This window comes from Erpetoichthys calabaricus, chromosome 1 (assembly GCF_900747795.2).
Source record: "Erpetoichthys calabaricus chromosome 1, fErpCal1.3, whole genome shotgun sequence".
In the NCBI taxonomy this organism is placed as follows: Eukaryota; Metazoa; Chordata; class Cladistia; order Polypteriformes; family Polypteridae; genus Erpetoichthys; species Erpetoichthys calabaricus.
This window is the reverse complement of record NC_041394.2, coordinates 62,876,553-62,901,775: the sequence shown is the minus strand read 5'-3', so window position 1 is coordinate 62,901,775 and position 25,223 is coordinate 62,876,553. Positions and strand designations below refer to the sequence as shown.

Sequence of the window (25,223 nt, the reverse complement as noted above, 5' to 3'; positions counted from 1 at the left end):
CAACAACCCTCAATTAGATTTAGCCGGTTTCATGACCTTGATATTTTAGTATTATCTATTTATTTTAAAATAGCTATAGTAAGTTACGGATGTTTTGCTGATTGTAACACGAAATAAAATGTATTCTTTATACAATATATATGTAATTGCATTAGAAAAAGGCCAAAAATTGAAGAGTGCTGAAAGTGATGGCTAAGTAGTTTGACTGAACTGGCCAAAAACTTGCAAGTACAGTTTCCCTTTAGGTTAACTTATATAAAAATTACTTAATTTATTAAGAGAAAGAGTATAAAATATCAAGATGTTTTAGTTAAGACACATTTCTCCCTTAATATCAGAAGAGAACGGCAGAATCTATCTAAAGATTTATGAATTTCAGAAGCCCCAAAAACACTCAGAAATGTCCACTGGGGGTGGTTACAGTCAAACCATGACTAGAAACATAATAAGGATTTACTTTTAGAAAAAGGCTCTGTTAAAAAGTGACACTCCGAAGAGCACAAAAGGCACAGCAGGAAATGCTTTGAGAGTGGTTTATTCATTGGTTATTCTTCCATAGGTTTCTGTTCCCACAAATGTTTAACACCTTATTACTGTATATGTAAAGGCTCGTAATCTTCTAGTAATCAGTGTGACTGCCAAATAAGTTAATCAGAATGTTTTATGATGCCTCATAAGTCCTTCTAATTTTGTTTTTTCACTTTGAACACCACGAGCAGGAAATGCAAATAGCAGACAGTTAGGAGGGGGAGGAATGCAAAAGTAGAGAGGTTACTGCAGTCAAGACACGGTGCGTTATAAATCCAAGGGTAAGAAAATTAACAGATGTAGTGAGCTGTGTGTACAGTAAGTGTTAGCCATATGAAAATTGCAGTCCAGTTTGTTGATACTCGTATTTGCTGACAGTGGTGCAGGTAATCCTTGGTATATGTGAATGCACTTTTTGCAATGTGACGAATTAACCCATGTTTTTGGGGCACCGCTCATGGATACTAATATGTAATCAGATCTTTGTTGTGCCATTAGTCACTGGTCTCCTGATTGTAAAGAATTATTCTACTCTAGGCAGCATCAGAAAGATCACTTATATAAGCATTTCTTATTCATGAAAAGTTAACAATGTTATTTAGAAAGCTGTACAAAATATGTATAGGGCAATTTTAATTGTTAATTAAACGGGTTTCTTTTTTAAGTGCTCACCTTTACTTTGTTGCCATTACCAGGTGAAAACAGTGTATATGTTCTGTTTTATCTGAAAGCCTAACATTTAGCGTCCTTTTCAAGGAAACATCGATTTTCTATTGAGCAATCCACTTAGCTTGTTGACATCCACAGCTGCTGCCCACAGTTAAAAAAGGTTGAGAACCACTGCCTTAAAATAAAGGAGGAGACTCGGAGAGAACATTATATGTGATTTATTACTTTGAAGAGGTGAAAAACATAAACAAAGAGGGAAAAAATGATGCAATGATAATTAAATACCAAAAGGAAAAGTTGTCCATCCATTTTCCAACCCGCTGAATCCGAACACAGGGTCACGGGGGTCTGCTGGAGCCAATCCCAGCCAACACAGGGCACAAGGCAGGAACCAATCCTGGGCAGGGTGCCAACCCACCGCAGGACACACACAAACACATCCACACACCAAGCACACACTAGGGCCAATTGAGAATCGCCAATCCACCTAACCTGCATGTCTTTGGACTGTGGGAGGAAACCAGAGCGCCCGGAGGAAACCCACGCAGACACGGGGAGAACATGCAAACTCCATGCAGGGAGGACCCGGGAAGTGAGCCCAGGTCCCCAGATCTCCAAACTGCGAGGCAGCAGCGCTACCCACTGCGCCACCGTGCCGCCCAAAAGTTGTCTTATTACTAAATTTAAGTTGCTGTAATATAGGCTGAATTAGAGTTTAAGGAGACAGGCATGTTAACCCTTAACCATTAAAGTAATCACTGAGGGAATCATCATTACACAGCTCCAGAGACTGAAGTAGAAGATTCCCTTTCATCTTTAATTTTTACATTATTCCTAGCGTTGCTACACCACACCTTAACAGTACTTAATCCTGACGTGGACACTGTGTGGAGGTTACATGTTCTCCTTGTTGGGTTTGCTTCTGTTTTTTTTTCTTTCCCAAAGACATGTTTGTTAGGTTAACTGGTGATACTAAACTGGTGTGGTGAAAGTGAGCCCAGCAAATAGACCAACGTCACATCCAAAGGTGCTAGACCTTTCCCCCAACAAGTCTGAATGAATTGGACTGATTGACTTTGCTAATGGGTGGATGAGCCTTGTTCTTCATTCTGTGATTATGATCTGGATAAAGCAGGTTTTGAAACAGCATGGAAGGATGGATGGATCTTGTTTATTTTTTTTTACAAAAACGATTGAGTTTTGAGTTCTGTGCAAGCATCAGTTTCCCTAAAGGTTAGCCTACTTTAGATGTGTGATGCTGCTCTCTGCTCTCCATAATTACTTTGGTGATAGGTTGCTGACCTGCTGTTTTATTAAGAACATGACACCAGCAGCAAAGCCCCTGGGGTTAGCTGAGGGCTGCAGCATGACGAGGCTTAATTCTATCCAAAACAGGCCATTGCCGATCAATTATGGAAAGGGATTTATGAAAGCTTTGACAGGGTGGGGGAGATTAGAAGAGAGACCACCCCAGACATTCATAACCTGTACTAGTGATAGCTGACCTACCCAACTAGCATTCTTTAGGGCGTGTGTGTGTTTGTGTGCGTGACAGCACAGCTGAGTGTCTTCCCTACACCTGTCAGTGACACTTCTGCTGTGACAGATGACTTCATGTGCATTGTGTTGTGGCGATGTCCATCTGAAGGAAGACCTCTATAAACAAGGTGGCTCTTTCTTGCGACTCTGCTTTCCGCACACCCTTCCGTTTTCCAAAAGGCTCTCTCTTTACTCCTTATCATCCACCCTCTGTTACTCACACTCCTCTCACTTCTGCCTTTAGAGTCACAACAAAGAGAAAAATGATGAAAGAGGATCCACCTTTCCTGCTGTAGCTAAGATCACAAACTGAAATAGTTTCATGGCTTTTTTTTTGGGGGGAGGAACATTTCTGTGATTTGCCTAATGGGTGTGAACTAATGTTATACACAGAGAATAATAAGCTCAAAAAAGTGAGTTAAAAATCACTAAACTCTTATAGTGTTAAGTCTGGTGGCAAGGGTGGCAAACTGGTTAGTACTTCTACCTGACAGTCTGGAGATCTGGGTTGGATTTTACTGCATGTTCACCATCCCTGTTAAGTTTGCAACCTTGCTTTGTATCCTGTTTACTCCAATATTCCAATCACATTGAATTGCACCTGAAAAATGGCCCTTATCAATATTATGAGCAAGTGTATCCTGCTTTGACCTGGTGTTCCATCCTGGACAGGTACCTATCTTAGATACAATCCTGATCTAATTTACTCGAGTCCCCTGCGTCTCCAAATGGATTTACAAAATGGACAACTGGATTAAGTCATACCTCAAAAATGTAAACCATTACATTGTGGAATGAGCCCCAGACACAGACAGGCAGACTTGGTATTAAGCACCACCACACTATGCCTCTTGCCTCCTCCAAAACCTTGTCTCTCGACCTCCCGACTCCAGCCCACGTATGAAGGAAGGTGGTCCCTTTTATAATCACCCGGATGTGCTCCAGGTGTTTCCCGATAATCTTCCACTGACATGCCCCAGTGTGGCGGAAGTGCCAGCTGCATCCCCGGAAGCACTCCGGGTGTCCCTGCTCTTCTTCACCCCAGCACTTCTGTGGTCCAGGGCTCCCAAGGCATCTGGGCGCCCCCTGGCAGTGACCACGGGCCCCTATAGGGTTGAGCTTCACAGCTCTGTACCCGTGGTCCCCAAAGAAACCAGGGCGGTCGCCCCCTCGTGGTTTGGAGGAGGCGCAAGCCCCCCTCTGGTCCTCTTGGGTGTCCCGGCTGGGTACCACCCCCAGCCGTGCGCCACAACATATAAAAGCCACTGACCAGCATCACAAAAGTCCTTAAATGCAGCATAACCCACTTTATTCATAGGATAAGACTTCAGGGCATCATGGCACACAAGTCACAGTTCAGCATATGAACCTGAAGCCTCAAGTCTTCAAAACAGACCAAATGTGTTTCGTTTTAGAAATTGACATGCAATATTTTGCTCGTTTTTGGATTACATCTTATCATTTTTTTGCTGCCAGTAGCGCTTGGCCCAGTCCAGAATGGACAGGAGTATCTGTAACTTACCCTGTGTAATTTGCAGTTATGGCTGAGAAAAAAAATTTCATCTCAAGGTTTTTATGGAGAACTGAGAAAACAAATTTCCTGACACAATATGCTTCAATGGAGACTAACGCAAAACAACAGCAAACAATAAACAACAAAAAATATCGAATTACTTGTGTTACATAATCCACATGTTAGGTATCCAACTGTATGCTCACAATATCTAGAACACTTGCATTTTTGCTAAAATATTGTTAATTAAATAACTTCCAGAACATCCTTTTATGAATGGTTATGGAGCACATTCAAATGGGATTGAGCTTTTGAACTGAAGATCTGCCTCTCCCCTTAGGATTAGGCTAATGATGTTTCATTAAATTCATTTTTGACAGAGATAGAAAACTTTGGATGTTATAAAAATAGCACTGGCGGTGATGATCCTAACAGCACAGGGTGATGATGCTTCTTTTACCTATCTTTCGAGACACGGTGAGTTACAATGTGGTGCTGCTCATACAAATCCTAATATAATATGAAAATGCTTAATCTATATAAACAAAACCATAAGACCTTCTGTATGTCTTTTGAATTTTTCAGCTTTATATGATTTTGTTTACATATACGTTTTGCACACTGAAGACCTCATTTCAGCCCTCAGATATACTTACTGTATGTTAGTTTGTTTGCCAATCACACAAAAATCCCTGAACTGTTTTTCACAAAATTTTGCAAGTAGGCTGACATCAGTCCAACTTAAAATACAAGCTCTATGGCATTCCAAACAATTCATCAGAGGGAGGGGGGTGTAATGGGGGTACAATTAATCTTGACGAAATGTTCAATGTATAACAGAGTGCTGGCTCTGAGACTAGGGATCTGCACTGGCAATTGGAAGGTTGCCAGTTTGAATACTGTAAATGCCAATAGGGATTCTGCTCTGTTGGGCCCTTGAGCAAGGCCCTTAACCTGCAATTGCTGAGCGCTTTGAGTAGTGAGAAAAGCGCTATATAAATGCAAAGAATTATTATTATTTTTATTATTATAACGAAGCTGAACCAACTTTAAATCCAGGCTGCATGGCATTTAAAAAAGGGTGGCTGTAACAATGTGTTTAAATAATGAAACATTCTTTAACGGCAGAGTTGAAATTCATGAAAGTTTTCATGTCTGTTACTGTTGACAAAACTTAAAATCTCGGCTTTAAGGCCTTAAAGTTCCATCGATAAACGGGATTGTAATGAGCTGGAAAGGAGTAGACATTAATTTGCCTTGTTGTTTAGGTTTGGATCTACTTAGAAGTGAAAGCTACATTTCACGTCAGTGAGTCAATTAAAATGACTGGGTGGATGGTCATGGAGTGAAGGGGGCCAACACAATAATTGTGCATCATTCAAAAAAGGCTATTTCTACTAGGGTCTACTAATCATTCAATTTAAAATACAGGCTTTACAGAGTTTCAAGAATTTTATTACAGAGTCTTAATGGTAGGGCTAACAAAACAAAGAAACACACGTTGATTTTCATTTTTATCTTACAGTTACATAACATTATTATAGCGTGAGAGGACCGGGGGAGCAAGTGTGGCCAGAGCGTTACCTCTGCAGGAACACTAGATGGCAGCCCCCCTGGGGTGCAGCGGTGCCTCGGACCCCCGCAGGGCATCATGGGAGTTGAAGTTTATGTCAGCTCTTTTGGGATATGCAGGGGTGCTGCAGTAGGATCTGCTGAGCCCTTTTAGGCAGTTCTTCCGCCACACCTGGAAGTGTTGATGGAAACTTGGTCATCAAGCACCTGGAGCACTTCCAGATGCAGTATAAAAGGAGCCAGCAGCCACTACTCAAGAAGCCAGAGTCAGGAGGAGGAAGATGAAGCTTGACCAGCAGAATGGAGGAAAGGAAGAAAAAAGAGAGAAGGAAGGATTTGTGTTGTGCATTGTGCTGGGAACTGTGCTGTACTTGTGGGAAATGGGGGAAAAAAGAAAAACTGTGTGTGCCTTGAACTTGTGTCCCAAACATGTCTGTGTCGGGTTCAGGTGACGGTACCAGCCTGGATGGTCCACAATAATATACAGGTTATGGAGTTTCAAAAATGTTAACATTAACATGGGTTCAATATTGGGAACAACACACCTCACATGCCATCCAGTTTATTAATGTGGGATTAAACATCCATTTGTGAAACCACACTAAACCAAAATATACAAAAAAATAGCTGTAATTGTTCGAAAAAAGCAAGGAGTTACCACAATTATGGAATCGAAGTTTCGACTCACGAGAGCAGACAGATTGATAGAGAGGTAGGGTAGATGACAGATGGGACAATTGCATTTCAGGCAGCAATGACAAAAAGGTTAACATTTGAAAACCACATTAATATTTGCTTTCTTACCTTAACCCATTATGCAAATATACCCAGGCAATGCTGAGTACTTCAGCTATAATTCATCCATCCATTTTCCAACCCGCTGAATCCGAACACAGGGTCACGGGGGTCTGCTGGAGCCAATCCCAGCCAACACAGGGCACAAGGCAGGGAACCAATCCCAGGCAGGGTGCCAACCCACCGCAGGACACACACAAACACACCCACACACCAAGCACACACTAGGGCCAATTTAGAATCGCCAATCCACCTAACCTGCATGTCTTTGGACTGTGGGAGGAAACCGGAGCGCCTGGAGGAAACCCACGCAGACACGGGGAGAACATGCAAACTCCACACAGGGGGGACCCAGGAAGTGAACCCGGGTCCCCAGATCTCTCAACTGCGAGGCAGCAGCGCTACCCACTGCGCCACCATGCCGCCCTCAGCTATAATTCGCCATACCATTTTCTAAGCCTGCTAAATCCTGAGCAGGGTCACAGGAGTTAATCCCAGCAAACACAGAGTGCAAAGCAGGAACAGGGAGACAGTTCACTGCAGGGGAACACACTCGCCAGGTCTAATGTAGCATCACCACCTAACCTGCATGTCTTGGGACTGTGGGAGGATACCAGTGCAAGAAACCCCCACAGACATGGGGAGAACATGCAAACTCCACACAGGGGGAACCCAGGATGCAAACCCCAGTCTCTTTACAGCAAGGCAGCAGCACTACCACTGCACCACCATGCAGCTGTAATACAAATATATGGTATGCAAATCCACGCCATTTGTACAGGTGAAGACATTAAGCTGTGTTCAATTATAAAAAAATTTCAATCAGGAACCATTTTTAGTGACTCAATTGACAATATAGAATTATATTTTTGGCAATTGCATTTTGAATTTATCCACTTACTTTGAAGTGTACAGTACACTTGTTTCACAGGTGGCGCAGTGGTAGTGTTGCTGCTTTGCAGTAAGGAGACTGTGGAAGATTGTGGGTTCACTTCCCGGTTCCTTCCTGTGTGGATAGCGCTTTGAGTACTGAGAAAAGCACTATATAAATGTAATGAATTATTATTATTATTAATATTAAAGCACTTCATGATGGTGTAATACTATATAAAATAACCAAGAATGAAATGATTGATTGGTTTTCCAATGTCAGTATTGGAAGTAAGCCTATTAGTGTTAGTTGCTCACAGCTTCAGAATAAGTTTAAAGCCTTGCCCTGTTCCCCGTTTGTATGTTCCCCCTGTGTCTATGTGGCTTTTAAAACAGATATTGTGGTTTCCCTCTACAGACTGAAGACACACACAGGTACTTGTTAGATTTATTGGCCTGAACTGGAGAGGTGTCTCATCTGGGATTACATCCTGCTTTTTTCCCAATGTTGCTGGGTTGTGTTCAGCCTCTCTTCAACCCTGTATTGCAATAAATGGGTATTAGAAACAAAAAACAACCACCCATCAATAAACTGTATGCATGTCTTGCACAGCTGAATTGTTTTACATAATGAATACAGAACTTTATTTCATCCACCAATATAATTACTGAATCCAATTGCAGGATCAGAACTGGGTACGGTGCCAGTCCATCACAGGGCATGTTCTCTTATTAAACATCAATTTTAAGTCAATAGTTCAGTGTGTTGATAGTTTTGCTCATTTTAAAGCCAGCTTATAAATGATGTGGATGAATGCTAGAAATTCTGTACCGATTATACATGGACAGAGAATGGAGCTGCAAAAAAGTATGCCAAAGGAAAATCTGAGGAAAACTGTTTTCACAAGATGCTCGCTTTTCTGTACGCCAACCACTTGAGAAGCATGAATACTGCAGTGCTTATAATACTAATACCCAAATGATGTTTTAGTGGTAAACATCTTTTAATGGAAATACTTCACTGAATAAGAATGTAAATACACAATACTTCAATTACAGCTCTAATGTGAAACATATTACAGTTATATTTAGTTTTAGATTTTATGTTTAGTTTTATATTTAACAGATAATAAAATAATGTAATTGTGCTATAAACTAAGAATGTAAGCTTTACACTATGGTAAAATGCTGGTTCGCACAAAACATAAACAGCAAAGTATAATAGCAAGATGATTAATATTCTTTTAAAGCAGCAATAGGATAAAGAGTAAAATAATTGTGATGTCTTGGATCGCTTTTCTGTCTTTTATTTTATCATGAATGGTATCTTTTTATTCTCTGTGCAAGGAATCCACCTCTCCAAAAAGGGCTGCTTGTTTTAGTAGAAAAGTAGAGCTCAGAAGCTCAAGCTTCATTGACATTTTTTCCTTTTAGGAGCCAAATTTGCACTGAACCAATACGATTTGTATGAGCAACTGCCAGTGCCATTCAGACAGAATTAAACAAAGTGTCTCTTGCATGTTTTAGCTATTGCCCACCAATTTTTACTTTTTAACGATTGCTTTTGTATTTAAACCTTGCTTGTCAGTTTCAAGATTTAATACAAAATGCTTAAAAGTCTCCAAATCTCTCAAAATTGCAAAAGTAATAATGTGGCTTTATTTATTAAGTTGACAAACAGTATGAGACCTATTGAAGCGTATATTTCAATAGCCAAAGTAGACACATCCATCCATCCATTATCCAACCCGCTATATCCTAACTACAGGGTCACAGGGGTCTGCTGGAGCCAATCCCAGTCAACACAGGGTGCAAGGCAGGAAACAAACCCCAGGCAGGGCGCCAGCCCACCGCTGGGCACACACACCAAGCACACACTAGGGACAATTTAGAATTGAAAGTAGACACATTAAGTTAATATTTTCAGCTATATGTACAACTCAATGAAATAAACACAAAAAAAACTTTTATTTTTATATGCTTGTGTAAGTATAGAAGTACATCAAAAACTTCATTACTGTACAACCAAGTGGGCCATGTTTTGAGATGCTGGTCTTTCCACTTTGAACCATTCCTAATTTTAATTATTTCCACATTGAAGCCAACATAACTTATTATAAACCAGGACTAACACACATAATGGCTTTGTTTCCAGTATATTTTTGAATGATCCTCAAAGCAAACTCAAAATAGCTATTGTTTTACAGTACGGTACTATTGTGGAAAGAGCATCTTCTGAGAAAAACTCCAGCTTGGTCTAAAATACAAAGGAAATTGAAAAGGGTGGAAATACTAGAGTAATTTATTACATAGAAAACAAGAGCAGCATAAATAAGAGAAGACTATAAATTCAGAAAATAAATACACAGAAGTAAAACCCTAGAGATCCACTGGGTCTTCTATGGCGGGTTTCGTCTCTTCTGGTCAGATGCAGTAACATCCCCACTTACTAGCTGGGAAAGCAGAAATCAAGGTGTCCCTTTCATTTTTCTGATTTCTTGGGTACTTAATGTCCATCTTCCTGCCCATAAGGCTTGGCTTCAACGTCTAGAGGCAAGCTGTTTACATTTCTCCCTTTTTGTATTTTTAGAATCACTTCCAAGGCCATGAATAAGCTCATGATACTATAGAGGCACCAGGATATTGTGTTCCTTAGTGGTTCCACAACTCCAGGCAACATCCTAAGCACCCGTGACTGATTCCAGGCTGCTTACCCTTCGGTAACACGACTAAGACCGTATCAGTCTCCTGTCGTGCCGCTCTCGCAACAAAGGGGAACATTCCTACAATTTGTCAGAAGCAGTCTATCCACCTGGTGTATTAACAGAAGTCTCTTGTGGGGCACACCTTGGTCAGATGGGGCCTAGGGCAGGGCCGTCTTAATGCATGGGCATGCTGGGCAGTTGCCCGGGGGCCACACGAGCATAGGGGCCCCATTCTGTATGGTTTACCAATTCAGTATCATTTATATGTTGAAATGTTTGTGTTTTTCAAGGCTCATGTTATATTGTTCAAACGTTTGTGTTGATTAATCTTTGCTGTACACTGTTTAAACACTGATTTTGTTGGAAGTACCAATACAATAAATATATGTTTAATTTTATCGATCATCTACCATTTTTATTCCTGTGAGTGGTTGTAAAGGTAGGGGCCCCAGTGCACTGATTTGCCCGGTGGCCTATAATGCTGTTAAGATGGCCCTGGCCTAGGACTCCACATCAGTCCATGTTTTTCTACAATAACTGGTGGAAAATCTTCTTGACTGACTGAGATTCTCCCTCCTCCTCTGCCATCCCTTTACTATACGTGTGTGTGTGTGTGTTTCTGGTTCTCTTATATTCATATTTGATGTTGTAGTGCTTGATGGAGTAATACTGTAGCACCATTTGCCCCCATATGTTAGCCCAGGATGAGTTTTAATTTCTACCTTGTCAGTGCCAGATGCTTATTTGTGATGGTGTTGTCAGTCACTACTTTCTTGATATATACAGTACAGAAATACATACAGAAATTTTGATTAACAACTATACTAGAACTGAGAATACTGTAAAAAAATCAAGCTATTTTCCAATTGTTTTGACACTAACCTCTAGGTAGATTTATTGTTAAAGTTTTATACTGTTCGACTTTGTGAATGATTACATTTCTCCACTCCATGTTGACTGCTGTCTGACCTTACATTTTATTTTATAGGATCATTATTTTTTCTCCTTCAATAGTTCTTTATTACTGACCCACTGGTCACCCTGTCACTTAATACAAAAATCTTGACTTGACTTTACCCTAGACTCATCTATATCTTGCTTTTTTTCACTATGACTGACACTCCAGTAGAAATTTTTATTATGGTATCTATCAGTACATTTCCAAGTTAATGGTGCAGTCACACTGAGACAGTGAAAGCATTTTACTTCTCCTTTTATTTAGAGCCTATCTGCTGCTGGTTCTCTCAGCCCACTGCCTTTTCCTCTGGCCAATGTTAATGAGACTCGCTATAATTAAATATTAGTGTACTGTTACAGTGACCTTTACCTAAGCACTTCTTTTAAGCAGAGATGACATTGTTTTATGAAGAACATATGTTGCCTTTTAGGTTTAATTAAGTTCATCTTCCTCAAAAACTTCACTGTTTTATTGAGAGAAATAAATGTAGCATGAAAACAGGAAATTATTCCATGTTCTGAGTATGTCTCCATTATTCAACATATTGGCAGGGAAGTGACCTGTCTTATAGGCAGGGGCAGCACCCTGGAGAGAGGGCTTAGGGTCATAGATAGGAGACAGCAGTGCAGGAGGCAGACGGGAGTTGGATCTGCAGCGAGGAATGGAATATCACTAAGTGACCAATAACTGACCTCTTGCCTCATGTGAAGCCATTAGGCAGAGCTCCTTACCTTCAGTATCGAGTCTTAGATCACTCAAAGGAATACCCTTGTATCTGACCAATATATTTAAATGGGAAAGATTTTTGGAGTGCTAGAGTAGAAGGTACTGAATAAAACTGGACCATATCATAATATAATATTTCTAAACCTGCAAAATTTAATTTAGGTTCAGGTATGGAATGGTGAAGCCTATTCTAGTAGCATTAGGTGTATGACAGAAACCAACCCTGAAAAGGGTGCTTGTATTTGAATTCATTCAAAACGTCTGTATCAATACCATTGCAAATCCAGTAACGCATGTTAGTTAGCATGTTACAATTTTGTATTTGCCTTTAGAACACCAGTGTGGCTGTGGACATGTTTTGTTTATTTACTAGTAGCAAATTGTTAAGACAAATTTGTATTTGATAACGTTATACTGTAACAGATTTTTAAAATAAAGTGCTACATAAGATTTTAAACTGTAGGTAGGATCATGGTCATACATTAAACATTTTTAAATTCTTTCTGCTTAAATTTTCTATTTTCTGGGAAGGACATCTACTCTTGTAGCTCACATCAAAATTAACTTTACTTTGTCCTCTATCTTTGATTGATTCCATTTTAAAACAAAAACCCACCAATGGCCAAATATTCAGAATATTCAAATATTCAGAACAAATAACTCGACAGTCAGATAGCTAGTAAGTATCCTTGTAAGGGTCAGCCTTGTTAACTGTACCTTTTAGGTACAGCACTGTCACTGAACTGTAAACAGCTTACATATATACAGATATAGATATTGTGTATAGAGGGCGGCACGGTGGCGCAGTGGTGGTGCTGCTGCCTCACAGTAAGGAGACATGGGTTCGCTTCCTGGGTCCTCCCTGCGTGGAGTTTGTATGTTCTCCCCGTGTCTACGTGGGTTTCCTCCAGCAGTCCAAAGGTTATGTGTATTGGTGATCCTAAATTGTCCCTTGTGTGTGTGTGTGTGTGTGCCCTACGGTGTGGTGACGCCCTGCCTAGGGATTTATTCCTGCCTTACTCCATGTGCTAGCTGGGATTGGCTCCGGCAGACCCCCGTAACCCTGTGTTAGGATATAGATGGTTGGAGAATGACTGACTGACTATTGTGCATAGATAGATAGATCAGGCCCAACTAACTACTACTGTGTGGGACCTACTTTTGCGCCAATATTGACTGAATTATTCAAGGAATGCTTTAAAGAAGGAGTTAGAATTATTACTTAGGGATTTTGGTCCTTGCTAATTCAACACTAACCCCACAGTTCCTGTAGATTTTCTGGCTACACATTCATGATGCAAACCTCCCATTCAACTTCCTCCTGTAGGTGCTCAGTTGTACTGAAATGTGGGGACTGCACAGGCCACTGGAGTAAACCAAACAGAGACTGTCATTATTATGAAACTATTTTCAGATGATTGTGTCAGGAAGAAATATCCTGCTGAAAATACCCTTTAGAAAAAGGTTTGAATGAGGCTATAAAGGGTTAAAATGGTCAGCTTTGGTGTGTTGTGCCATTTACAGTAAATCATGCCATATGGTCTAATATGTTCTAAAAAGAATTTGTGTACACCATTATGCTACTCCCCCCTGCCTCTATTGCTGACATAAACATGATGGATCCATGTATTAAAGCAGTTTCCACCAAATTCTGACCCTGCCATCTGCCTGTTGCAGCAGAAATCAAGATTCACCAGACCACCCTTCAATCAACAACTTTTGGTGATTATAAGCCCACTGTAGTCTCATCTTCATCTTCATAGATTGCAGGAGAGGAACCTTGTGCGATCTTCTATCGTTGTAGTCCATCCTCTTAAAGTTCTGATGAGATGTGTGGTAAGAAAAGCCATTCAGGACGCTGATTTTGTAAAGAGTAGTTATGTGAGTATTTGTGAACTTACTGTTAGGTTGAACTAACCTGGGTATTCACCATTGTCCCTTCCTGTTGATAAATTGTTTTTGCTTATTGGACATTTTGCTTTTATTATAGTAAGTAAACTGTAGACAATGTCACTTGTGGAAGTCCCAGAAGAGCAGCTGTTTCTGAAATGTTGGAACCACCAAGTTTGGCACCAACAGTGACACCCTTGTCAAAGCAACAACAACAACAACAACATTTATTTATATAGCACATTTTCATACAAAAAGTAGCTCAAAATGCTTTACATAATGAAGAGAAGAAAAATAAAAGACAAAATAAGAAATTAAAATAAGACAACATTAGTTAACATAGAAAGGAGTAAGGTCCGATGGCCAGGGTGGACAGAAAAAACAAAAAAAAAAACTCCAGAAGGCTGGAGAAAAAAATAAAACCTGTAGGGGTTCCAGGCCACGAGACCGCCCAGTCCCCTTTGGGCATTCTACCTAACATAAATGAAATAGTCCTCTTGGTAGTTCGGGTTTTTCACAGAGTCACTTGATGCTGATGGTCATACAGACTTCTGGCTTTTAATCCATCCATCATTGTTGGAACATCAACAAAGTCGCTTTGATCACCCATCTTTTCCATTTTGATCTTTTGGTTAAACCATAATCAGAACCTCTTAAGACCATGTCTGAAAACTGTATATGTTAAGTAGCAGAGATATGCTTGGCTATATGGTGGAGGAATCTGTTTGCATAAACTAGCGGGTTTACCTAGTAAAGTGGCCACCGAGTGTGTAGATATAGAGAAGAAGGATGCAGATGTTTACACATGCAAACATTCACATATATTTAACAACATTTATACATATTGATGCATTTTCACATATTAGCGCACAACTCTTTTATGGATTTAATACAACATACTGTATACAAGGCATAACTCAAAAAAATTATACAGTAAAAACCTCAGTGATGGTTAAGATACTAGAATTTTGTAAGAATGTTTTGGCTAAACATCCTCCTTTATGTATGTGCTGGACTGGAAAATGCAAGCGAGATAAAGAGGTAAGTAAAAGGACGGGAATGGGTGAAAATAAAGCCTAGCAAGATAAAGATAGTAGAAGGCCAGAGGCTTAGTATTTCCTTTTCCAGATGCTCACTGAGACTTCCCCAAACTAACATCGCAATACAAAGCATGGCGGCAGTTAAGGCGACCTGATCAGCTACAAGCTGGAACATGGCACAATGCAAGCCTTATTTCATAAGTGCCAGCATGCCAAACTCTCATTTTTCTGTGTACTAAGAAGCAAAAGTTAATAAGAGAGTAATATCTGTATTGAGAATTTTGGAATTCTTTGTTGTTCTTTTCTTATACTGTTAGCATAGTTTGGCTCCCTGCCCCGCCATAATTGAATGAAGTGGTTTCAGTAAATGGATGGATATTGTATTTATTGAACTTTTCAACTTCATGTGCATTGTATTTAATGCAGTTCCTCCATCCATCCATCCATTTTCCAACCCGCTGAATCCGAACACAGGGTCACGGGGGTCTGCCGGAGCCAATCCCTGCCAACACAGGGCACAAGGCAGGGAACCAATCCCAGGCAGGGTGCCAACCCACCGCAGGACACACACAAACACACCCACACACCAAGCACACACTAGGGCCAATTTAGAATCACCATTCCACCTAACCTGCATGTCTTTGGACTGTGGGAGGAAACCGGAGCGCCCGGAGGAAACCCACGCAGTCACGGGTAGAACATGCAAACTCCATGCAGTTCCTAAAAAATATATATCCTAATGAGGAAAATGTGCAATGCTGCAACCATAACTGCAACTGAATGCTAGTTTAATGTCGCCCTCCTAGTTATAAAACCCCTCTCCTTTGGTCTGTCTGACCATCAGTAGTCACTTTCAAATTAAGCTTAAGATGATACTCGCTTGTATTTTCATTGACTTTACCTGTCAATACTTATTCAGACCTGACTCTTTCATGGATTCATGAACCAGCAATTGCTGCAATAACAAACCTTTTACATTAATCACTATTTGTGATTTCTGTCTACTACTCTTATCAAGTTTGTTTCAGGTCGTTCAAGTTTATAGGGCGGTAGACTGCCATATTCAAATCAAACCAATTCAATGTGTTTCAGTTCAAGCCTTTTACTGCAGGGCTTTACAAGGACCTTCACTGTTTTCCTCTTGAACCACAGCTCTCAGAGGAAAGGGGACAGAAATATTAATCCAAGCTGCAAACTTCAGGACTTGACTATTTATGATGTCTTTTGGCAAATAACCAATATTGCCTTTAAAATTGTTTGCAAAAATAATACAGATTGAGCTGGCACCCTGCCTGGGGTTTGTTACCTACCTTGTGCCCTGTGTTGGCTGGGATTGGCTCCAGCAGACCCCCATGACCCTGTAGTTGGGATATAGTGGGTTGGATAATGGATGGATGGATGGATACAGATTGAATCAAAAGTTTTGGGACATCTTAAAACTTTTAAAGGGTTTGAATACTTTTTTTAAGTTATTTTATGTTTTCAGTGTTAACTCTTCTGTACTGACCGTGTTGAGCCAGATTTTACTTTTCACCTGAAGCCGTCATATACTGTAAATTCTTCTTTAATTTGGTAGGCTCTTCACAGCTTATGTCCTTTTGATTGATCATATATTGATTTTGTATTGCTGCTTTCATTTTATTTGTGGATTGCTCTAAAAACCCCTAGAGGTGTGCTCTTTGGAGTGGTGCTGTACATAAAGATTAATTGATCATGACATAGCTGCTAATTTTTGGTCATCACCTTATTTTTATAATCTCCACAGATCCTCACAGGCCCTGACATCAGAAACTCTATAGAGTCAGAGCTATTATTCATCATCCTTAATGAACCCAGGCAAGTCCTTTCAGCAGCTGCTTTCACTATTACCTGCAAAAGGAAATGTTAAACTAACAATAAACAAATGCAGTGGAAGAAAAATGATCCCCCAAATCCTGGAGGAGGACCTTGTGTAAGATTTACCCTGATGTTGAGGGTTAAGGCTAGCGGCGACAAATGAACATTTGGTTCCTTGCATCATCAGTGTTTAAGTCTGCATCTAATTTATGACAAATCTAATCAAATTCTTGTTTTTCAAAGACTTTTGAAGAATGCGCTAAATTCATATTTGACATCTCAGTAAAAAAGCTCTACCTTATTTAAAATTGTGCGCCAAACACATCTGGATGCAGGAAAAGATTCTAAGAGGAGTTTCATCCAGTCTATATCCCTGTCTTTCTTCCAAGATGCAGTCATTTAATGGCTTTTCTAGGGCTGCTCTAGACATCCGCAGGATATTTTGGGAAGTGCAATCACAGCCAACACAGCACTGGAGTGAACAACGCCAGCTAGGCAATTCTAGGAAATGACTGTTCATCACATTTCAGTCATTTTATGCTTTCCAAGTTAAATTCTATGAAATGATGCAGTTCAAATGTGCATTCTGTATGACAAATGTCAACAGCAAAATTTAATTGAATAAGTGTTGACAATAATATCCGAAATCAAACACAAAATATTATGTATACATTTAAACACTGTACACTCAAACCATTTAATACACAGACATATCTCTAATAAATTGCTTAGTGAAAACCAGGATTTAAAGTCCATGCCTTAGCAAATAGCCGGCGTATAAAAGAAAGCACAAGAGCAAATACAGTCAGAAAAGGAAGTGGGCAGAGGAAGTCAGTTGAATTGAGATTATTTTCAGAAGTCACAAACCCCCTTATCTTGCTTCTCAGAGTGTAGATTAGAGCTGCTGGCTACTTACATCATGTCCTCATTGACTAAATTCAGTGCATTCAGTCAGTTCCATGCCTCACACTAAATTGCTTATCCGGCTTTTCTCTTTCTATTTCATCGCATTCTCATAAGCAGACCAATAAAAAATGCAGCAATATTGTTCTTTTTCAGATTTCCCACCAGATATTCATCCTGACCTGGAGCATAATGTCACGTGTAGATGGTTCTCAGGATTATTCAAATGCATTGACAAAATAAAACCAGCAGAAAATAAAACAAACCAATATTCAGTTTGACATGCTGTTGTGCCATAAAGTACCTGAGATCAGACACTATAGTTGGGGACTCCTATTGGATGGACAGCAGTACCCTGTAGTACAAAACAGACAGAAAAGACTCTTTTTGCTTTGCTCCCTCCCCCTCCATAACCTATCATCTATGGCGGAGGAGCGAAGGGTGTAGATGCATTAAAAATTTCGATCTCCAATTTTCGACAGTTCTTGACGTTTTAGGGTTCCGTGATGCTGAAAACATTGATAATCCGATGATGGGTGTGTGTCTGTCTGCGTGTGTCTGTTTGTCACATTTTCTTGAGGACAGTCTTGAGCTAAAATGGCTGGAAGGAAAAATACCAAACTTGAAACTTAAACCTGCTATGAAATGATGATGTGCTGATTAGGTTTTGATCCAAATCGTGCAAGAGAACGAGGCACTCTAGAGGAACCTTCAAATACCATTAATTCTGCAATTATTTATGAATTCTTCTCATCAATTGCTATCGTAATGACCTATTTTATGATCAAAAAGATCAGCATCAGAGTGGTAAATAATTAGTGAAATGTTATAGAATAGTTTGGTTAACTTGGTTCCTAGGGCACAAAGCCTACTGACGCTCACATCCAGATTTTTTTTTGCAGGTCTTTTAGTGTGTGCCACAGAGTGCTAAGAATGTTCTATCAGTCCATATTGGCCGTTGTATTCTTCTATACTTTGGTCTGCTGAGAGATTAACATCAGCTTGTGGGGTGCAAAACACTTGGATATACTCTTTAAGAAGCCCAGTTGTACTACAGGTCAGTCCCTGGACTTACAGGAGGCAATATGATAGTAAAATTAGAGGCTCTAATGACTAATGCTGGCCATTCTATCCATGATTAGTTCTCCTGAAACAATATTAAGCCACCACCTCATTCCACTGAAATGTGCTGAGAGGCAATAATAGGGCTCTTTGTTGGGTGCAGTCATGAAACTGTACAATTTATTGTACCTGTCTTTACTCTTCCTAGTTAAATCCTACACCTTGGCATTGGGACAATTCTTTAGATGTTAACTACACATACACACTATGAAGACAGAAAGAGCCAGGTCATACATGCACTGATACAAAACTTACATCTCAGCCTAATGATGACAATCTCAACATAGAGAATTAACCAAAAAACTACTCTGGCACAGTGGGTGTTTCTGCAAAATAAATTATTTAAAAATGTAATAAGAAAATGGACTTAGCTTAACAAATGAAAGTGTTCTTTGGGATGTGGCTAGTGCAAGTTATCTGAAAAAGTTTAAATGGTGATAGTAAAATAGTGATTTGGCAGAGCAGGGTTCAGATGACTGAGGATAACCTTTTATAGTGAGAAGTTGCATACATAACCAAACATTTATTGATTTTCTGAAATAATGATTTTAATAATTAGGCTGAACTTGTCTTAGCAACATAGCACACCATGGAGGCAGCTTGATGGCTGAGGTCTCCAGGACTCTAAACAAATCCAAATCATATTATCTGATATCATCTACTGTTAAATTCTGCTCTGAACCTGTAATATTTTAATTTTTATACTTTATTGAGGATTACTTGTGTTCTGTTTTGTGTATTGTATTGTATTGACCATTTGTTTTTGACACCCACTGCACGCCCAACCTACCTAGTAAGGGGTCTCTCTTTGAACTGCCTTTCCCAAGGTCTATTCCCTTTTTTCCCTTCAAAGGGTTTTTTTTGGGAGTTTTTCCTTGTCTTCTTAGAGAGTCAAAGCTGGGGGGCTGTCAAAGGTATGGCCTGTTAAAGCCCATTGTGGCACTTCTTGTGTGATTCTGGGCTATACAAAAATAAATTATATTGTATTGTATTTCTGTATGAGACAACAGTCCCTGGAGTGATACACTAACCTATGATGTGCTAGAAAACCAGAGTATTTAAGAATAACACCCATGCAAACACAGCACATGGCCTGTAACTGTGTTAAAGTTGTCATGTTGGTGACAAATATCACCAGCAGTAGATCAAAATTTCAAAACCAGATTTGGGTTAAAAAAAAAGAGAAGTAGAATGCCACAAAATTATCTTGTCTTAAGCAGTAAATAGTGAAGCTGCTATTTGTTTGTTACAAAAACAGGAATATCCTCTTTTTATTTGAATGATTGTAATCTCATAGAATAGGCTTGCCAAAGCTCTCCAAAGCGGTGTCCATGACAGTTGGTCATTAAGGCTTATGAATAGCTGCGCTGGCAGCTTCAGCGGATCTCCGGTGTTGCCTGGGTTTATATGGGGTAAGCAGCTTACTTCCAAATGAGATAATGGGCTTTGAAGGTGAGGAGAAGGATCCTGAAGATGATTCTGGAATGGAATGGAGCCAAGGAAAGTGTTTATGTAGTAATGGCACCTAATACAGAAAACAGCAGCACTGCTTGCTTACCATTGTGGAACCAAGAATGTTTGATCTTTAGTTTGTGAGACTTCTTCACATTTAATCTAGGCTACAATTTCACATCTTACATTTTGTGCTTCATTTTGTTCACTAATTTATACATTCATTTACCATATATCTGCTTGTGTAATTTAGGGTTATGGGGACTAGAAGCTTTACCTCCTGTGCCCATATTTCCATGGAGCGTGGGCAACATTGTAGCATAGTGGTTAGAACTACTCAACTGCCTATGCAGAGTTTTCACTTTCTGTCCATGTCTAAGTTAATTTTTCTCAAAGCTTTCCATTTTTCTCCCCACATTGCAAAGAGACATGTTATGGGTTAATTGGTAATACCTAGTTGGTCCAGCATGGGAACATACATAAAGAAAGTGTGCCCTGCAACCGACTGGTGCCCAATCCAGGGTTGGTTACCATCCTTGTGACTTATCCTTCCATGTTAGATTCCAGACCTTGGGACCCTCAACTGGTTCAAGTGGGTCTGAATGGATGGATTTTTATGTTGTGATATGTTATCTGTCAGCAGCTTTTTTTTTTTTTACTAATCTTGTCTCCTTTTTTGATTTTACAGAATTGCTTGTATGTCATATAATTTCTCGGGAATCACAACATCACAATCATCACTTCTATAAAACATGTTGCATTAGTGATCGCTAAGAAGGTGACGTTTTATATTTATTACACCCAAACTGTAAACCATTGACTAACAGAATTATTCCTCAGACTCTTTAATATTTTTATGTTGGCAGGACTACTGAGACATCATGATAATGTCTTTCAGACACTGGTAAAAGCCGTCTGAAATTCATTGATTGCTTTTGCCGTTTCCACTGTAGTTCAGGCTTTTGATCCTGTCTTGCTGCCTTCATTTGGCCCTAATTGGCAATTACTGCTGGAAGCATTTGGAATATTAAAAGAAAGAACAGTTTACGATGCAACATGTTAAAAAAAAACTGTTCCTAATGATTATTTTAAATTTAGCAGAGTTTAAAGACTTTCTAGACTAAAACTGTATTTCAGGTCTACCAACAGTTTATCCATCCATCCATCCATTTTCCAACCCGCTGAATCCGAACACAGGGTCACGGGGGTCTGCTGGAGCCAATCCCAGCCAACACAGGGCACAAGGCAGGAACCAATCCCGGGCAGGGTGCCAACCCACCGCAGGACACACACAAACACACCCACACACCAAGCACATACTAGGGCCAATTTAGAATCGCCAATCCACCTAACCTGCATGTCTTTGGACTGTGGGAGGAAACCGGAGCGCCCGGAGGAAACCCACGCAGACACGGGGAGAACATGCAAACTCCACGCAGGGAGGACCCGGGAATCGAACCCAGGTCCCCAGATCTCCCAACTGCGAGGCAGCAGCGCTACCCACTGCGCCACCGTGCCGCCCCCAACAGTTTATACTCTTGTAAATTTTAATTATTCTGAATTATTCCATGTGAGCGCCTTATTATATTCAATAAATTACTTACAAGAATTACAAAAGATTTAATTTTTCAAATTTGGGTAATTAACTTTTATATAATCTTTCTTCTAGAAGGCCAGACACTTGCTCCATGCAGCGTATAAATGTTTCTGCAGGTCAGATATGGAATATCTTAATAAAAACTGTATGCTCTTTAGTCTGGAAATTGATAACGGATGGATCGATGGGTGGACACAATGCTGCAAACAGGCTGGCATTTACATGTAAAGCCAATACTAGACTTTGACTCTTGCTGGTCTCTCACTGGTGTAAAGCTGAGTCCCATTAATGTAATGCAAGGGTCTGAACCAACTGTGTGTCTAATGGTCATTCAGGGCTGAGGTGGGTGTTTGGCAGAGACTCTTAACCTTCTCAGATTGACCTTCTAAAGCACCAAGGCCCTTTAAGACAGCGATCGATAACATCAAGGACAAAACCTGTTACACTTGATTTCAGCTTTCACGAAAACTCAAGAGACCTCTGACCCCTAAGGGCGACGCATCACTCTCAACTCAGGACCCAAGCTAAGCAAAGTTTAAACTTTCATTCAGTCTGCAGTTTAATTATTGGCTTAACAGGAAAAAATGAAAGTAGTTGTCATGTTCTGCAAGTTCTGTTTGAATCAAAGGCCTGTTTTGCATTTAGCTATTAGAAACAATAAAACAGCCAGTCTAACTAAACAGACGGTGTTGATCTGTATAAAGTCCAGTAGAAAAACACCAGCTTAGAAAAGAAATGACCACTCAGTGGCTCTCCAGATGGCATTAATAATATCACTTGGAACCTGAATGGTTGACATCTCAGCTGCAATAAGTGGTACAGCTTCTGGTTTACATTACAGCAAAATAAAATAAAAACTTGACGAGCCTCATCAATAACATACAGGTAAAGAATCTGCTAAAAGCTGAAAAAATAACAAGGATGGTTTTAACATTCTTTTATGTTCTTTGTTACCTTTGTGAGCAGTGTTGTGGAAATACTGCTCACAAATAATTCAATAAAAATGTTACAGAATCATCTCACTCCCCTGTTACTCTGTCTTCTTACTCTGTGTGTATATGAGACAGCAGAAGCATGAGGCAAAACATGTAGGCAAAGCCGGGTTGTAGTTACTTACAACGAAAAAGTCAAAGGTGTGGAATGTCTGATTCAAAACTCAGACCCTAATCTAATGGAGAATATTTGTCAGTGATCGATCTGTCTGTCTATCTAGATTGTTCATATTTGGAGATAATTAATATTGAAGGATTTTGATTAAATTAGAGATTTAATTTCACCATACCATAATGCAATGTGACATATAAAATGAAAACATACACAAACAAACAAATGTATAATTAAAGAATCTTAACAAATATCTATCTATCTATCTATCTATCTATCTATCTATCTATCTATCTATCTATCTATCTATCTATCTGTTTTGATTCTTCATATTTGGAAAAAATTAATATTGAAGGATTTTATTTAAGTTGGAAATTTAAGTCCACCATATTGTAATGTGATGCAATATACTGTATATAAATGAAAACATACACATACAAACAAATGTATAATTAAAAAATCTTAACAAATTATCTATCTATCTATCTATCTAAGGGTAGACTAACCAAGCATATATCCACAAAAAAGTAAAAATCACTGCAAATTCAAAAACTTTATTCATGTAATTTATGCAAATGCCTTCCATGTATTATAAAACCACTAACACCTCTATGATTATGATTTTGAATTATTTATTACTAGTTAGTGCCTAAGATCTTGGGAAAATGGACTGAGTTGAATATGTTTGAGGGGTGATCTATCTATCTATCTATCTATCTATCTATCTATCTATCTATCTATCTATCTATCTATCTATCTATCTATCTATCTATCTATCTATCTATCTATCTATCTATCTGTCTGTCTAGTTAGCTAGCTATCAAATATAAGATATCTATAGCGTTTTAAGCTTGTACTATATTGTGTTCTGGATGTCGCACCCGGCTGCTCAGTATTATAATAATACACTTTAAAAGCAAACCACAAAAATTGAATGACATTTCCAGTGTCACTAATTTGCCTAAATAGATGTGTATGCATCCATTCATACTCAAACACATGGTGCAAAACCTAATAAAACAAATGGGAAGCATTCCCTACCAGTCTGAGCAGTCGGTGCCGACCCTTGTATCTGGCCCCCCGTCTTGTTCCGTTAGGTAGCTGTTAAATGTCTTGCCTCTGTCTTTTTTTCCTTAATCGACCCTTGACGCCAGTGTTCCCAATTGATGAACCATCGAAGGATCTTCAGCAGCAAACGGTCCAGCAGGCTTCGTTTGGTCTCTCTGGGTATCCCACTGAACTTCAGCCCTGCTGAAAAACTTTTTACTTTGTCTTTTTTTTTTAGGCAATGGGAATAGTGCAAGGGGGAGGGGATCCAATTTAATTCGATTTTCCTTTCGGAAGCCCCTTATTTGTCCGGGCTGCGCCACGCCGCACTATGCAGTCTTCCTAGCTATTTTTTCAGGTAGGGTTACACTCAGGCTTGTCCCATACACTGCTCCTAACAGCGACACCCCACTCCCACAGGGACGGATTATAAATGAGCCGACCCCCCCGAAACGCTATAGAAATATGAGCGCGCAGCTCCATGTGCTGTTCGCGCATCACTTCCTTACGGTGTACAATAAAGGATGGTGTATTGGGGGGGGGGGGGGGGGGGGGGGGGGTTAGTCGCCCAAATTGCGCCCCGTCACTCCAGCCAGCCTTTCTGTGCCACTGGAATGCGCTCCTTTGCTTTTGACTTCACACTGCAAGGTCACATCTTAGAAAATCTCACATTAACACGCGCTTTCAGATTGGCGCTGAGTAAACAGAGAGGGATTTTCCTCTTTGTAAGCGCAACTCCTTTGGTTCTTAAGACAAAACCTAATTTCCATGAAAATAACCGCCTTCTCCTTCCTTTCATACTCGTCTACTTTTGACGAATATAGATCCACATAAGAATCTGACCTGCGACTGGCGCCTAGTGATACTCCGCTACTGCCCCCTCGCGTTTCTCCTTGTAAAATAAGTTGTAGAGGCGAAACAGCGTACCTGTCTGAATGGACACTGCGTGGATATAATTCGTTTCAATTTGAATAAAATAGATGTCAGGTGCCGTGCAGGGCGACCTTAACTACTTGCTTTTTACGTTTTGTATGGATTGCGATGTTGCGTCAGAATTTCCCAAGGTGTCCCATTTGAAATTGCAGACTCTGCTGGCACAGGCTCCAGATACTGAGCTGTATTCAATGGCAGTGCCCACTGACTACTTATTTATTAGTATTGGTAATTCCCATTAGTGTTTTTTTATTGTTGTGTCCGTGAAGTATTTATTGTTCAGTATTGGCACCAGGGGTTGGTAAGCACTTCTTTCTCACATCTCCCGAAGATGTTAGGTAGCAGTAAGTGACGTTACTACACTTTGATTAGCTCTACAACAAAATAATATCTTAGGCCCCTTTCATGTGAAAGGTGAAGGTCT

General features: G+C 39.9%; 1 protein-coding gene across 4 annotated transcripts in view; it reads right to left on the bottom strand.

Annotated features, from left to right (window-relative positions):
- The window catches only part of LOC114650895 (epidermal growth factor-like protein 8), a 50,915-nt gene extending 26,516 nt beyond the window's left edge, over positions 1-24,399 (bottom strand). For 2 of the 4 annotated variants that reach the window (XM_028800811.2, XM_028800829.2), the window contains exon 1: positions 23,861-24,399. The gene's annotated coding sequence lies outside the window, so the exon portion shown is untranslated. Of the gene's footprint in view, positions 1-4,006; positions 4,109-23,860 lie in introns of those variants that run through there. The other 2 variants (XM_028800821.2, XM_051933809.1) reach the window with 2 other exon arrangements.
- Between the last annotated feature and the right edge of the window lie 824 nt (positions 24,400-25,223).